Genomic DNA, 16,611 nt, shown 5'->3' with positions numbered 1-16,611 from the left:
TAGTGGAAAGCAGCAAGTCAAGACAGAAATGAATGGGTGTGGCTATGTTCCAGTAAAACTTTATTACAAAAATAGGCAGTGAGCTGGGTTTGGACTGTGGACCATAGTTTGCCAACCCAATTTAGGGGAATTTTACCTCAAAAAGTGCCTAGAGATTGAAGAAAACCCTATTGGGCCTATTATTTAAAAATATAACTAAAGAGGTTAAAAATAAGTTTTTTCTGTGATTCCCTATTTTTGTAGATTATAAGAAGGGACCATCATAGACTTTATTTTCCAAATTGGGTCACCTTGGAGAGTGAAAGGAAGAGCTATTAATAATCATTCTGGGTCAACAGCAACTTAGAAAAGCAACTTGGAGGCTGTGACTAGCATATAAAGCAGCGGTTTCCACCCTTGCTACACACTGGAAACACCCAGAGCTTTTAAGATACTGGTGCCTGGGTCCCACACCCAGGGATCTGACATCACTGGGCAGGGTGCAGCCTGGAGATTGGACACTGCTGGTCTGGGCTGCCCAGACAAGTAGCCTGGCCCAAGCTGAGAGAGCACCTGAGTTTCAGGGTGAACTTGCTCTGTATCAGCTGTGTGAGTCTAGAAAGTTTCTAGACCTCTTTGGGCCTCAATCCTTCTTCATCAAGCAAGAGATGAGATGGAGACCATGGATGTGCTGTAAGGGGCAAATGCAAATGGGCGGGGGGAAAGCATGAATATAGTTTGTCAGCTATGCATAGTAGGAACAAAATACTATTTTTTCTCCCTTCCTGGTGGTCTCTCTTGGGGACTCCCTTCCTCCTCTTGTCCCACACACAGAAGCTTCCTGTCCCTCAGTGATTCTTGTGACCCATCAGCAGAAAGACTTCTCTGGCTGCTGGGCCCACAGTGACCCAGCCTCATGACATGGCTCCCTCTAGCCTCCAGAGCCACTCCTTCACATCACAAGGTCCCTTCCTCCTGTCTCCTCCTTCACCAAAACTCCTCTGTACCTTATCTCCTGCTTGCTCACCCCAGCATCCCCTAGTACCTCCCCATCTCTCTGGCTGCCTGCTTCCCACCTTCCCTGGGCCTTCTCTGGGTACCTGCACCTGATCACTTGGGACTTTTCTAAAACCAGACCTAAGTGGCTGCTGTCACTCGAAGACCCTGCCAGGACTCATGGAGGGCACTCTGGCTGGTCCAAGCACTGCATCCATCCCACATTTCTCTTTAACTTTCCCAGAATGTTCTGTGAGGATTTGAATTTATTGTCAACATTTAAATATCTAGATTTCAAGTAAATCCATATTTCCAGCTTTTGAAAAGTTTACAGGTTTGGCCATGCTGGGTCCATAGTCACATGGACAGCAGCTACTGGGCAGAGGGAGTTCCATGTGGGCAGGCTATGTTCTTTCCACTCAACACCATCCCTACCACTCCCGGATGCTGCAGACGGCACAAGCACATCGCAGTCTGCTATCATTGCTTGTAAATGCTGTTCTTTCTCTCACACCTGCTGGATCCACCCACTTTCTTTTCCCATCATCCCCTGCAGATGTTTGGTTTTGTAACTCCTCCCAATGCTCCAGCCTGGAGGCATCTCAGAGGATTGTTTAAGCCACTCTACCTTCCTCCCTGGGCTCTTCCCTCCTGTCCCCTTCTCCTTCCCCAAAACTCCTGTTTAGCTTTGAGGATTCTCCTGGGGACACTCTGTGGGCTCCCAGAATCCCCTGGGCATTCCTCGATCACTAAACTTACCTCAATGTACTATAATTATCTATGGCTTTGTTTCTATTCCTTCCTTTTACTAAGAGGACTCTTAATGTCTTATGTCTTATTTCCTAATTTTCAGCATCTTGTCCAGAATGGGCACTCAATGAATATTTGTAGAACTGTCATTGAATGTAGGAAGTGCTCAAAGAAGAAAGAAAGAAAAAGTGAGTGGATGATACAGAGAGCAAACTAGTAGTTGCTGGAGAGGAGGGGTAGGAGATGGGCAAAATGGGTGAAGGGGTATGGGAGCTACAGGCTTCTAGCTGTAGAAGGAATAAGTCATGGGATGAAAGGTACAGCACAAGGAATATAGTCAATGGCACAGCGACAGCACTGTGCTGTACACTGACAGATGGTGGCTACCTTAACTGTGGCGAGCACAGCGTAACACAGAGATGTCAAATCATTATATTGTGCACCTGAAACTAATGAAACATTGTGTGTCAACTATACTTCAATTTAGAAAAATTTTTAATGTTTTTATTTTGGAGAGATAGAAAGATACAGAGCACACGCAGAGGAGGGGCAGAGAGAGACACACACAAAATCTGAAGCAGGTTCCAGGCTTTGAGCTGTCAGCACAGAGCCTGATGCCAGGCTTGAACCTATGAACCATGAAATCATGACCTGAGCTGAAGTCGGATGCTTAACCAACTGAGACACCCAAGTGCCCCTATTTTAATTTTTTTATATAAAAAAACCTTAAAAATGAATAAGTAAATAAATGAATGCAGAATAACTTGTAAAGCCTTTTTTTTTTCCCTAGTCCTGATGTGCACTTGACGTCACTGGGGAATAGGTACTTCTTGGATGTACACTGTTTCCTGGGCAAATTACTCTCTTGCTTCAGTTTCCTTATCTGTGAAATGGGATGATAATCGTTATATACTTTACGGGTGGCTGTGAGGATTAAATGAGAGAATGCATGGAAAGTGTGTATTACAGTGCCTGGCATGTGGACACTCCTGACAGTTTGGCTATTATCATCTTTCCCATCATATAAAATGGGGTGTCCTCAACCCAGTCAAGCCTGTGGGAGGCAGACAGCATGTCTATACTTACAGGGCACCTTTGTTCTACATCAGCCACCAGGGCATCAGCATCTGCTCTGTCAGGGATTTGGATGTAGTTGGTCTGGGCTATGGCCTGGGCATCAGTCTAATTATCTTTTTAATTTTATTTATTTTTTGCATCTATTTTTAAAGTGTCCCAGGTGAGTCTAATGATGAGCCTGGCCTGAGAATAAGGGTGGTAGGTGCTCTGAGAGGCTGGGAGAACCTGCAGGAGAGGGAGGCCCCCGGGCCAGCCTGAAGTTGAGTGCTAAGGAAAACTGGCTCAGGTGGGAGAAGAAAGTGCCAGGGATGGGGGGCAGCGGGCTGCCTGTCCTGCCAGACTGTGATGACAGTTGGGAATTGAGCAAGGCTCAGGATGGCCAGACGGCAGGGCAGAGGTTTGGGGAAGGACTGGAAAAGCAGCCTTATCTGGCCCAACTAAGGAGCCTGAACTTCACCCTGAGGAAGATGGGGTTGTCCAGAGGATGCAGACAGGATTGCACTTGCATTTTGTGAAGCTGGAGGCAAAGGGGGCTAGCTGGGAGGATGGTTCTGGGAAGGAACGTGGCCTTAAATCAAGGCTGCAGCAGTGGGGACGGAGAATGGGGAATGGGAATGATGCCAAATGGAGGAGATGTGAGGCAAGTGTGCAGCAAAGAAGGAGAGGGGGAGTCTAGAGGGTCTGGTTTGAGTGGCTCCAGGCAGAGGAGTTTTCCAAGCTGCTGGCAAGCCAGGTGCCAGGCACTGTTGAGTTTGAGACTCCCTAGGCTTTCCACATGGAGATGCTGGGTGGACCTGGGGCTCAGAAGGGCAGCTTCACCTGGGGCCTCAGGTGGCCAAGACTGGGGTGTGGACAAAGCACTATGGGGAAAGGGTGAGTAGGAGGCTAGGAAGGAGGTGGGAGAGAGAAGGGAAAGATGGAGGAAGAAGAGATGGCAGGGAACAGATAAGAGGTGAGCAGACATTACCACGCAGAGACGGGGACGGATGGGTGAGTCTGAACAAAGAAGAGGAAGGGTGGTCTGATCAGGGCCTAGGCTGTGGGGGCAGGAAGTTGCAAATAGGGGCAATTGAAGGGTGAATGCCAGGAACCTTCTGAGATGGACCCTGGGCCACATTCTTTCTCTTCCTAAACAATTTAATTGCAAATCTAGTTAGACCCTTGACCAAAGATAACACGGATCTCAGTAGGGTATGGTGATTTCCAGGAAGCAGAAAGGAAAACTTATACTTTTTAAAAACAAATAACAGTAATGCTAAAGCTAAATTTTTCTTTTTTCTAATTTTTTTTCTGTTTTTTATTTATTTTTGAGAGACAGAGAGAGACAACACGAGCAGGGGAGGGTCAGAGAGAGAGGGAGACACAGGATCTGAAACAGCTTCCAGGCTCTGAGCTGTCAGCACAGGGCCTGACGCAGGGCTCGAACCAACGAACCATGAGGTCATGACCTGAGCCGAAGCCAGAGGCTTAACGAACTGAGTCACGCAGGTGCCACAAAAGCTAAATTTTTCAAAACACCCCTTGGCCCTGCCTGATTCCTGACTAACTTCATGACAGTGTGGTTGGTGTATATTAAAAGCAAGAACAAAGATATGCTGGCTGTTTATATTTTGGGGGGTTCAGATAAAGAATGGAAGTCACCTTCTACCTACCCTCAAGGTAGAAACTGTCATGTTCCATCTCTGAATCTTGTCTTTGAAGTACCAGCCAGCACGGGTATGCAGTGGGTGCTACACTAACACTTGTGCCATGAATGAATAAAGGGACCACAGCAGCAATTGTGGCTTTAGAGCAAACAGCACTAAAAACATGCAACTTGATATCCTTTGCTCATGTAGGACGTGGGTCAAAAGATCACTCAGCAAATATTTATTGGCATATGAATAGCTCTCTGCTCACGGAGCTTAGAGTCTGGTGGAGGAGACAGACGTTGATCAAGTGATCACATACAAAAGCACAAGATGATAATTGTGACGTTCTGAAGGAGATATGTTGTGCTGAGAGTCTCTCTCAGGGAGTTTGATGCAGTCTGGGGGAAATCCCAAGGAAGTGAGCTGTGACCTGAAGTACAAGTAGGAGTTGGTAGGGGAAGAACAATTGGGGCAGAGGCACAGCATGTGTAAAGGCTCAGTGGCGAAATGAAAACCGGCAGTGCCTCTAACGATCAGTGCCCTCTACTCCCCCTGCATATGTGAGCCATCAGCAAATCCTCTTGGTCTACTTTCAGAACATACCTAGAATCTGAACACTTCCCACCTCCTGATCCTTACTGTAACCTCCTAACTCATGTCCATACATCTGCCCTTGCCTTCCAACCACATCAGCCAAAGTGACCCTGTTAATTGGTAAGTCAGACCATGCTCACAGCAGCATAAAAACTGGGCCTGGTGTAATCTGGTTCCTCTTCCAAACCATCTTTCATTGTCAAGAATGCATCAGACTCACAGACTTTCACACCGGCTGTCCCTCTGCTGACGTGTTCTTTCCACCAGGGTATTTACATTTAGTTCCAGGATTGTTGTCGTTGTCGTTGTTGATTCTTTGGGATTATCTACATAGACAATCAGGTCATCTGAGAACAAGACAGTTTTATTTCTTCCTTTCCAACCTGTAATGGTTACCTTCTCTCTCTCACTGCCAGACAGGTGTCTCCTCACAGGACATTTTGGGAGACCTTCCATGGCCACCCTACCTAATACTGCATTCCTTTCCCCTGTTTCCACCGCAAGAACTCCCTCTCCCCTGCTCAGACTGATTTTTCTCCATCACATTTCTCACCATCTGACATACAGAACATTCTACCTACTTATCACCTATGTTCTCCAACTAGTATGTAAGCTACCTGAGAGTGTATATTTTCATCTGTTTTGTTCATTGCTATACTGCAGACCTGTAATGGTATTTAGCACACAGTAGGTCTGGAACAAATGGATGAATTTGATGACCCTTAGTCCATCTTTGGTAAACAGCTACTGTATCTGTGAACATACTCTTCACGAGTAATCATAACAAATACTTAGAAAGCTTTTCTTTTAAAATTCATCTTAATAACATTTGTGCCTTTTACATGTGGTACTCTGAGGGCATGACCAGGGTCTTGTTACTTGCTCTGAACTTGAGTAGTAGAAGCAAAGGTGCAGAGAATTTCAAAAGTTAAAGCAGAGCAGAAACTTCTGACACTCAAAACTGAAGAGTCAGGTGAATACAGAGAATCACTTTACTGGGAGCAGAAGCCTGCAGCGAGAGCTGATATCGGTAGAAACACTAACCTTTAACTGATGAATTGTTGAGGACCCAGTGTGGATTAGATTGTAGTTTTAAAACCCCTATGGTCCAGCCCTCATACTTTTGTTATTTTTACCTCCAGAAATCCTACCAGATTCTCACTGAGAAAACCATAGGGAAATCTGTTCCTGCTTCTGACAGTGGGAGAGGAAAAGTAACAAAGATTGGGAAAAAAAAAAAACAACTGTCTTCTTCTCAGATGACATGATTGTTTATGTAGAAAATTCAAAGAATCAACAACAAAAACAAAATTCTGGAACCAATAAGCAATTATAGCAAGGTTATGGGACACAAGGTTAATATACAACAGTTGACTGTTTTCCTACCTACCAGCAAAAAGCAACTAGAAATTTAAATTTAAATGCAACACCATTTACACTCACATTAAAAAATGGAAATACTAAGGTATATATCTAACATGTATATGTAAATATGTATATGTACATAAATGTATGTATATAAAACATGTATATAAGTATATGTAAAAAATCTATAGGAAAACTAGAAAACTCTGATGAAAAGAAATCAAAGAAGAACTAAGTAAATATTCCATGTTCATGGATAGGAAAACTCAATACTGTTAATAATATCAGTTCTTCCCAACTTGATCTATAGTTGCAACACAATTGCAATCAAAATCCCAGCAAGTTAATTTGTGGGTACTAACAAAGTGGTTCTAAAGTTTATATGAAAGAAGGGGCGCCTGGGTGGCTCAGTTGCTTAAGTGTTCGGCTTCGGCTCAGGCCATGATCTCACGGTTCTTGGGTTCAAGCCCCGTGTAGGGCTCTGTGCTGACAGCTAGCTCAGAGCCTGGAGCCTGCTTTATATTCTGTGCCTCCCTCTCTCTCTAACCCTCCCCTGCTCGTGCTGTCTCTCTCTGTCTCTCAAAAATAAAAAAAAAACATAAAAATAAAGTTTATATGAAAGGCATAAGACCTAGAATAGCCAACAAAATATTAAAGGAGAAGAACAAAATTGGAGGACTAATGCTACCCAACTTTAAGACTTCCTATAAAGCTATAGAAATTATAAAAGTGTGATATTGGGAAAAGAACAGACAAATAGATCAATGGAACAGAACTTAGATAGCTCAGAAATAGACTCAAACAAATAGAGTCAACTGATGTTTGAAAAGAAGGCAATTCAATGAAGAAAAAAAAGAGTCTTTTTAACAAATGGTGCTGGGACATCTGGATGTCACCTACAACAAAATGAATCTAGACATAGACCTCATACCTTGCACAAAATTACATCCAAAAATGGATCATAGATCTAAATATAAAATGAAAAACTATAAAACTACTAGAAGATAATATAGGAAAAAATCTAGATGGTCTTGGGTTTGGCAATGAGTTCTAAGATATGATACCAAAAGCGTGATCCATGAAACAAAAAACTAATAAGTTGGACTTCATTAAAATTAAAAACTTCTGCTCTGCAAAAGACACTGTTAAGAGAATGCAAAGATAAGCCACAGTCCAGGAGAAAAACTTTGACTGAAGAACCCACATCTCATAAAGGACTGTATCTAAAATATACAAAAGAACTCTTAAAATTCAACAATATGATAACCCAATCAAAAAGGGAGCAAATGATCTGAACATACATCCCACTGAAGAAGATATATAGATGACAGACAAGCATATGAAAAGATGTTCAATATTATATGTCTTTAGGGAATTGCAGATTAAAACAACAATGTGATACCACTACACACCTATTAGAATGGCTAAAATTCAAAACACGGACAACACCAAATGTTGGCAAGGATACGAAGCAACAGAAAATCTTACTCATTGCTGGTGGGAATGCAAAATGGTATGGCCACTTTGGAAGACAGTGTGGCAGTTTCTTGCAAAGTCAACCATAGTCTTACCAAATGATCCAACAATCAGATGAATTGAAAACTTCTGTCTCCACGAAAACCTGTAAGTGAATATTATAGCAGCTTTATGCATAATTACCTAAGATGAGAAGCAACCAAGATATCCTTCAATATGTAAATAAACTGGCACCACTATGCAAGGGAATGAGCTTAGGAATGAAAAGAAATGATTTGTCAAGCCATGAAAAAACATGAGGGAAAGTTAAATGCATATTGCTAAATGAATAAGCCAGTGTGAAAAGGCTATACTGTCTGATTCCAATTATATGACATTCTGAAAAAGGCAAAACTGTAGAGAAGTAAACAGATCAGTGGTTGCCAGGTTGGGAGAGCCGAGAAGGGATGAACCCTGGAGCACAGGGGGCTTTCAGGGCAGTGAAACTCTTCTGTAGGATACTTTAATGGTGGGTACACGATATTATGCATTTGGCAAAACCCATAGAACTATACAACACACACACACACACACACACACACACACACACACCCTTAATGTAAACTATAGACTTTTTAACTTAATAACAACAAATAGTTTTATCAGTGGTAACAACCACCCCAATGCAAGACATTAATGGTGGGGAAAGAAAGGGAGGAGGAGTATATAGAACTCTGTATTTTCTGTTCACTGTTTCTGTAAATCTAAAACTTCCCTAAGAAATAAAGCCTATTAATTAGTGGGTTTTTTTTTTTTTAAGTTAGGGCTAAGTCTACATGGAAAGAAGTCTCGGCTCGGGAAAGACTTGGAGCCAAGGCACTGGGAGAATGGCACCCACCGATACACAAATTCCTGTAGCAAAGCAAAGATCCCAGAGGCAGTTGAGCACTGGGGACAGAGACCAGTGAGGAAGGGCTGAGGAATGAGCCTCCTCTGCCCCAACCAGCCTCCGTCTTCCCTCCCTCACCTCTTTAATTATGTTCTAGTGTATTCCTAGTAACAGCCTAGGGTTCTGGGATTGGAGAGGAGAAGCCCAAGAGATTCCTAACTGGGCGCCCTGTACACCGACTGCCTGTCAGGTAGCATCAATGCAGGAATCGGTGCAAACGTCTGGTTCGCCGGGAGGGAGTCCCACTCTGAGGGGACTGGCTCCTCGGGTCTCGGTCCCTGGGGCGGGGGCTAGCCCTGAATCGAGAATATGCTGGAGGTGGATGACACCAAGTGGCGTAGTTCCCACTCTGCCTCTCAGCACGTGTGAGGCAGGGCTCCGTTAGCAGATACCAGAAGAGTGCCCTGGTCGGGGACAGAGTCCTGAGCATGCCACCTGGGCATATGACTTTGGGCAGGTGACCCACCCTCTGTACCTCACTAACCCCTGTACTGCCTGGGAACTACGTGTCTGCCTGGAGAGAGAAGGGGGCTGTCACAGAATGAAGTGGGGCGGGACCTCCTCGTCAGGCATGCAGGGCGGGGCGGGCCAGGGCCAGGTCACACGCCCAGGCGAGCGTGGGCGCTCCGGCGCAGGCCAGGCCCCCCAGCGGCTGTGGGCTCCCCCGGCTTCAGCCTGGGGCCTTCCGCCCTTCCCCACACTTACAGCTGTGACGGTGCTCCTCACTTCTAGGGCCGGAGCCGCTCCGTCTCCTCTTCCCGACGCCTGCACGCGCTGCCCCAGCAACCGTCACCCGGGAAACCAGCAACGCTATATGCGTGACGTCACCACGTGTCTACGGAGGCCGAGTTGGCGCCGGGAGTAGGAAAAGCGGCGAAGGTTTAGGTGGGCTGGGTTGAAGCAGTTTGGGGAAGAGTGGTGGGCTCAGTGGAAAAAGGCTTGCTGTGCCTGAGACTTTAAAGCTGGCTTAGTCGTCCGATTCTGGAACATATGTGTTTTAAAAGTTTCGTGGGCCAAACATTCTACGCAGAGATACACACTCAGCAGCCCTGCAAGGGAGTTGAAAAGTGAATGGTCCCACCACGAATTGTAACGCATTCAGAATGTCTTCGAAAAATGTTGGGGAGGAGTACCTGGGTGGCTCAGTCGGTTAAGCGTCTGCCTTGGGCTCAGGTTATGATTTCACAGTTGTGAGTTCCAGCCTGTGGCTCTGTGCTAACAGCGCGGAGCCTGGAGCCTGCTTTGGAATCTCTCTCTCTCTGCCCCTTTCCGCTCACACTCTGTTTCTCTTTTTCAAAAATAAATAAACATTAAACAAGAACAGACGTGGGGGGGGGGGATTGTGTTGGGATAGTGAAAAACGCAGGACGCAAAATAGTAATTGCTAAATTTGTTTTTTAAAACAAGTCTGGGAGGAATATATATTAAAAGATGGTTATTTTTGGGTGGTAGAATTAAAGTGCTGTTTTTATTTTTGCACTTTTGGGCATGTTAAATGATGAATACGGTTTATTTTCATCGTGGACCGCCCTCCCCCTCTTTTTTAAGTCAGTGCCCAATTTTAGTCGCTACGATATTCACGGCTATATGGACGTGGAAGGCAAATTTCTGTGGAAGAAGATCCAAGGACGCTTTCCAAATATTTATTCAGGCCTTTATAATTTGAAAATCTTCAGACATCTCATAGTTGCTTTTCTTTTTTTCCTCATAAGGCATTCATTCACTCCCAGAGACATGCATGAACATGTGGCATGAGACCAACCTTTTGCAGTATCAACCCAAAGAGTATTGACATGGATACAACCCATTTATCTTTTCATGTTTTGTTTTCATGTTTCTGGTGTATTTTCTTCTATTCAATTTTATAACATTAGTGGTGGTTTGCATATTCACCACCACAGTCAGGATATTGAACCTTCACTTACCACAAGGATCCCTCTCTTGGGCTTTTATAACCACACCCAACATTCCTCTCTCACCTCCCCTTCCCTAAACCCTGGTAATAAGACAAATTTTGTAAAATTCCATTTATATTAGGTTCCTAGAATAGGCGAATTCATGGAGACAGAAAGTAGAAGAAAAGTTGCCAGGAGGGAGAAGAGGGAAATGGGAGTTATTAGAGGGTATTAAGTTTGTGTTTGGGATGTTGAGAAGGTTCTGGAGGCAGATGGTGGTAATAGTTGCAGCATTGTTAAGTATACTTAATGCCAATGAATCATATACTTAAAAATTGTTAAAATTGTAAATTTTGTTTTGTATATGTTACAACAAAATTTTAAAAAATCAGTTGCACAGATTTCTGTGGGTCTAACTGCTCTTTTTTCTAATGCCTAAAAATCAGATCCTTCCCACAGTTCTGCATATCTCCAACTTTAAAGTGGGACCTTTATCTATGTTTGTTTTGTAAAAGATAATCATAAGGTCACCAAATAGGTTTCCCCTCACTGAAATTATATGCTCACTCCCACAAATCAGTAAAAATAGCATAAGCAGTCAGCAATCCTCTTCTTACTAGGAGAAGCAAAGTTGAATAACTATCAAAAGTAGTACCTGGGTTTTTAACTCTCTGACATCAGTCAAGTCACAAATATCAACTTCTTCTTAAAATAATAGGTACTGGGGCACCTGAGTGACTAAGCAGCTGGTTCTTAGTTTCGGCTCAGGTCATGATCTCATGGTTCATGGGTTTGAGCCCCGAGTCCAGCTCTGTGCTGATCGTGTGGAGCCTGCTTGGGGTTCTCCCTTGGATCTCCCTCTCTCTGCCCCTCCTGTGCTCTCTCAAAATAAATAAACTTTATAAAATAAAATTATTACAATAGTACTCTTTATTACCATGATAATCAAATAGGTCATGAAAAGTTCTTTGTAAACTGTGAGATGCTCTTCAGGTGTATTACATATTTAGCTGTTTTTGCCTCAAAATGGAAGCAAGCTTTGCTGCAGCTTAAAACTAAGGCTCCATTAGGCTCTATGCATTTCAGACCTCTCCAATTATGGACTTCAGCTTCGCAGATCCAAAATCTAATTTGGTCATTATACCATAAATGTCTCTTGGGGTTAAACTTAACAGCAGTCATGATATTAAGTGACTGACATGTAATCCAGAACACTAAGCTACTAGTTTACATTAGGGAATTGTGACCCATACCCAGGGCCCCTCCCTTCCCAGAAACAAACACCCATGAAGCCAAAAGGTCATCAGAAAGATATTATGAGCATGGACTCAAAGCAAACAGAGACAAACTGCCTTGAGATATTTTTAACCCAGTGTTAAGCCTTGTATGCCTCAACTCACTGTGGATTTGGGCTTTGTTGGCTATCAGCCTCTCATAGACTCCCCCTAGTACACTTTGTGTTTTAGTATAACACCATTTTGGCTACAGTCAAGTCTTATTTTACCCATGGAGATGTGTTTGTATATATGGTGATCTCACCCATCATATGCTGATTTTATTAGAAAACTCAATGTTCTGCCAAGATTCAGTAGTCCTTGCTTCCGAGGGACCTCTCTGATGGATGAGATCTACCCTGTTCTCCTCCAAGCCTTCAACACAATGGCTTGGTAATATATTTTATATTTTACCCCACATGTCTCAACTTCACTCTTAGCTCATATCATGCTCTTTCATAAACACTTGGATGAGTAACCTGGTCTCAGTAGTTATTGATTTCTCTCTGTTGCTTAGGTCCCCAGTGTCTTGTGTACCTACTAGTTTTTAATTTATCAGCTTCACAGTAAAGATCATTTATATGGGGGAATATCTTCATCTTTTTTCTTATAAAGCCCAAAACAAATACTGAGAATTTTCATATATGAAGAAATCTGAGGACAAAGCAGCTATGGAATATGGGGGGGGGGGGCGGGGATGGACCTCAGACCTGATTAGGTAATGAATGTGTATGTGTGTGGTGGAAAGTGGAAATGAAGAGAAGAACAAGTATTTATTGAACAGCTATGACTTTATGTATCTGGCTTCCCTTCCATCATGCAGTCTTTCCATGTGACCAAGGCTCCTGAGTTCTGCCACTTTGCAGCTAAATGGCCTTGGGTAAATTACAGCTTTCCTTTTCTATGCTGGTAAAGGCAGGATAATACATACTTCTGCATTTTTGTGAAGAACAGAAGACTATTGAAGGATTGAATATACAGCAAAGTAGTGTCCAAGTGTTATCATAGTGGAGCATGTGTTGTGTTTTCAACTCGTTATGGCAAGATGTGAGAGAAAGGAAAGTCCACTGTGGCCTACAAGAGTCAGAGAAGCTTTACCAAACTATAATTTGGGTTGGGTCTTTATGGTGTGCACTTGAACTGCTTGGAACTGGGGAAAGTGGCCATTCAGAAAACGGATAAAGCATGAGCAAAGATGTTGGGGGCAGTGGTGAGCACTGCTGGAAAAAGTGGCAGGACAGGAGCTGAAGGTCCCAAGTTTAAGCAACAGGAGAAAAAGGACAACTCTAGTGATGGGAGTCTGCTTATGAAAAACTGGCAGGATTAGGTGAGTGGTTTGACAGTGATGAAACAGGAGGAAGGAAAGACATTGTTAAGAGTTTGAGCCCAGAGTGTGAGAGTGGGAGATGGAAGGGGTCACTGACAGTGATGCATGAACTAGAAAGGGGCACCAGAGGGGAGACGGTGTACATGGTTGTCTGTGGGCCGAGTTTAGGTGATAGGCATGAAAGGCCTCCAGCTTTCACTCTCGCTGAAGGCATGATGGCATTTCTTTTTCATATTGTAAAATTTTAGTCTGTGACACTTTGGAGTTACACTGAGGACAGGAAAAAGACTGAACGCTGTTAGAAGCTCAGAATACTACAGGTAGGACCTGTTCCTGGGTTCCTCTGAGGGGATCAACTGGACACTGACCTCTAACCCAGAACCATTTATCACTGCTGAATTTAGGAAAAACTTTTCTAACTTTTGTCTTGCTAAAAAAATTATTTCAAATAGGATCAAGTATATAAATAATAATTGGCAGTTCTGAGAGAACTTTAAAATAGCTTAGGTTTATTCAATTTTGTTCTGGCCTAGTAGGTACGTTATAACGGACTGTAGATTTACCTGGGGATAGAGCCTCTGTTTCAAGTTCCTGAAACTCTCCAAGTAGCATTTCCTCATCTGAGGCAAGAAGCTTGCCCCACATGACCCATTCATTCTCTACTCCAAAATCTTGATTCTGTGATATAGCAGCAGAGTGTACCTTGATGATTTAAGTTCCAACTCTTACCACCAGGTGTCACTGTTGCTGCTTAGAAATAGTAATTCCAGGGGGCAGTAGGATCATGAAATCTAATAAAGCCAAAACCTACTTATCCCAAATAATTCAACAAATTATTTATTGAACACTTATATGAGACAGGCACTAATGCCAGGTGCTTCAGTTAAAAAAGATCATCATGCCCTCAAAGAGACCAGAGACAGGGAAGCAATCACTCATCAGCGCTCCAATAATATGCAACATCAAGCCAAGGAATCTAACTCTGAAAAATCAACGTGCCATCTCCAGGTAGAACACCGATTCTTCAGGATACTTTCTCTGACTCCAACCCGAGGTTAGGTCCCCCAAGCCGGAGGTTACTGTTGCAATCTGTATCTACCATTCATCATGCTTTTTGTAATCACTTAATGGCAGCATTCCCTACTAGACTGTAAACTGAGGGCAGGGCCCATGCATCTCCTGTCCTGCTGCATTCCCAAGCTTATCATAGTAACAAGGTAACAGCAGTCATTCATGGAGTTTATCAACAGACCAGGTGCTGCACTAGGCTCCTTATAGTCACCACTGCATTTGACCTTCCCAACAACCCTAGGCCACTGAGCTTGTTCCCATTTTGCAAAGGAGGAAACCACAGCTACTTGGATAGTAGGTGGCAGAACCACGAATCCAGGACTGATTCAGTAACACGTAATACCATTCACTTGAACTACTTTTAAGAACTTCCACTATTTGATGCCAACCTATTTATCCAGCTAATATAACACTCTCTTCCTTGGGTGAGCAACCCCACTCAATTACATGATGCTCACTATCATTTCAACACTGCACTCATTTCCCCTATCCTCTGGCATTGGTCTACATCAATGTCTCTCAAAATTAGCATTTAGTTTAACAGAATCGATAATGTACTCATCTATTAGAACAATTATTTTCTGAAAGCTGTTTCCAAACATGTTCTTCTACAGAAGGCTTATCCTTTATGAAACAATTGTTAGGATTGCCTACCAGGATCTATGAGGTCTACTGGAATGTGGAAAAATAGTTGCTAGTAATAGCTTTTATTTTTAAAGCACTTTTTCACAGACTCATAATGACCTATAAGCTACAGAAGACCATATAAATTAACTAGTTCAACTTCTTATTTTATAGCAGGGGAAAACACTGAGGAAACTCAAGAAAGATTTGATCCAGGTCATATAGTCAATGTTGAATCAAGACCATGCTATAACCTCTTATCTAATTTTATTAATTTATGACAATCCAGCATTAATTTCACAAAGGCCAACTTTTCTAATACCTGTTGGCATCCACCACTTAACCGCCCAGGTTCTAGTCTCAAACCAACAGCCTCTCTAGCTATGTGACCCTGGGTTAGATATTTATACTGTTCATGCCTCAGTCTCTTCCTGTTAAGTAAGAACCATAGTTCTAACCTCTTAATCTAAATGATATTATACATGAAAAGCACTTAGAGCAGTGTGTGGCACATAATAAATGCTCAGTAAACGTTAGCCATTATTCCTGTTTAGTAAATATTCTCTAACCATAGTTTCTACCAAAGGTTCAAAACATTCTCTTTTCTTGGAACTTGAACCTTGTGTTACTTTGAGGAATGATATATTTTTTCCAAACTGAAATAAATACAAGACAACTGATGTGTTCAATTACTTTAATAACACTACATTTACCATGTTATCACCATGGAATGTAAATTCAGGTTAGACAAGAAAATTTTACAAGTGCGATAGCACTCTAGAGTATACCAAAGTTTGTGTATAATGTCTGACCAAACCACCTTGCTGATAAATCACTAATCACTTCAATTATAGGTAATTTGTTAACATTTATGATTCTTACCCAAAAAATAAATTTCATACATTTAAAAAGTGTTTGTCATTTACCTTTGCATTAGTACTTAAAATACACATTTCTATTTCAAGATGACATTTAAAAGTTATTTTAATACAACAGCAGCATAAATATAATTCTGCAATTATAAAAAAAAAAGCTAAACTGAGACCCATACTTAAGTTATTCTCATGTTTACAAATGATTCTGAAATAAATACTACTTCTAAGCAGCTGTTATCAGCTTTTTAGGTTTGGTTTAAACACACACACATATTTTCAGTTGTGGGGAAGTTTATTATGTTATATTCCATGCATTGCTCCGAAAGGTTTCTAAGAGCCAACAGCCCTAAAAACTGAAGTACTCAATCAGTCTCCAAAGCAGGCAGAAAACAGTTAAATTAAACAGAATTCCTGCATAACATCAAAAGCACATGATCATCTGCAGCAACCGGGAGAACTTCGGGATTGCCAAGTTCTCTCTGTAACTCATCTCATCAGAAGACTTTAAGAAGATGCTTGTTTTACCTCTAACAAGTACACTTAAAAGTGCTATGTTTCTTTTGTGCTAATTTGACTCCCCTGAATGATCTAGCTAACTGGTCACTAGTAATTTGGTTACCAGGCAAATCAGGTCTGCAAGAAAGGAAACCAATAGGTAAATGATGGTGTTATTGTCTGACCATTCAAACCATTTATTTTCAACCTAAACATATAAACTCAACATGAGATGTCTAGAGCAAGCACCAACA

General features: G+C 42.5%; 2 protein-coding genes across 2 annotated transcripts in view; both read right to left on the bottom strand.

Moving 5' to 3' along the window:
* Nucleotides 1-9,578, bottom strand: part of CCDC13 (coiled-coil domain containing 13) — a 51,929-nt gene extending 42,351 nt beyond the window's left edge. Inside the window, exon 1 of the mRNA XM_029940399.1 lies at nt 9,502-9,578. The gene's annotated coding sequence lies outside the window, so the exon portion shown is untranslated. The remainder of the gene's footprint in view (nt 1-9,501) is intronic.
* A 6,086-nt stretch (nt 9,579-15,664) lies between these two features.
* HIGD1A (HIG1 hypoxia inducible domain family member 1A) overlaps nt 15,665-16,611 on the bottom strand; it is an 8,627-nt gene continuing 7,680 nt past the window's right edge. Inside the window, exon 5 of the mRNA XM_029940860.1 lies at nt 15,665-16,606. The gene's annotated coding sequence lies outside the window, so the exon portion shown is untranslated. The remainder of the gene's footprint in view (nt 16,607-16,611) is intronic.

The sequence above is a fragment of the Suricata suricatta genome, chromosome 5, assembly GCF_006229205.1.
Source record: "Suricata suricatta isolate VVHF042 chromosome 5, meerkat_22Aug2017_6uvM2_HiC, whole genome shotgun sequence".
Taxonomy (NCBI): domain Eukaryota; kingdom Metazoa; phylum Chordata; class Mammalia; order Carnivora; family Herpestidae; genus Suricata; species Suricata suricatta.
Note: the sequence above shows the minus strand (reverse complement) of the source record. Positions and strands in the feature narration are given on the sequence as shown.